Source organism: Myotis brandtii, unplaced genomic scaffold (genome assembly GCF_000412655.1).
Source record: "Myotis brandtii unplaced genomic scaffold, ASM41265v1 scaffold1, whole genome shotgun sequence".
Lineage (NCBI taxonomy): Eukaryota > Metazoa > Chordata > Mammalia > Chiroptera > Vespertilionidae > Myotis > Myotis brandtii.
In genome coordinates, this window is record NW_005353324.1 from 1,943,953 (window position 1) to 1,944,521 (window position 569).

The window sequence follows — 569 nt, forward strand, 5'->3', positions numbered from 1 at the left end:
TATGTCATTGCATCTAATGTAGGAAACAGGATATTGATTTGTTTCATTTTAGTGGCATTTGGATTATTGGGATCTGGTTTACAATGAATGAGCAAGTCCCTTTCAAAAGGAGGTTCTCCATCTTCGTTTCTGAATATGACAGCAACCTCGGTTACACGGGGAGAATTATATCTAGCCAGGTCACTGTTTTACGATCGTTTAATCGCCATTGTTACTTCTGTGGGAGCAATACCTTTTGCTGCTGCTTCAGATTGGGCTTCCTTTTCTACTTCATGTAGCATCGTGTACGATTTGTTAATTCATTTATGTCATGCGTGAGGTTGTTGATGTTGATCAGGAGTCTCTCTGAGCAGCCCTGGTTTTCTGGCATTGCTAATCTTTTACTTGTAGCTTCAGCTGTATCCAAAATAAAGAGTTGAGCAAACTTCCGAGAAACACCATCCAAAGGATGTAAAGTTCCAGTACGGTGGTAAACTTGTCCGTGTATTCTAAAACAGTATGGCCCATATCCTGATGGCGATGCAATATTTGCACCCATGGAAGCAAAAGCAAAAGAACTATTTATGGAA

The 569-nt window shown here is 40.2% G+C and overlaps 1 protein-coding gene across 4 annotated transcripts in view; it reads left to right on the plus strand.

Moving 5' to 3' along the window:
• The window catches only part of GCFC2 (GC-rich sequence DNA-binding factor 2), a 43,854-nt gene that overhangs the window by 24,209 nt on the left and 19,076 nt on the right, over nucleotides 1-569 (plus strand). The window lies entirely within an intron of this gene.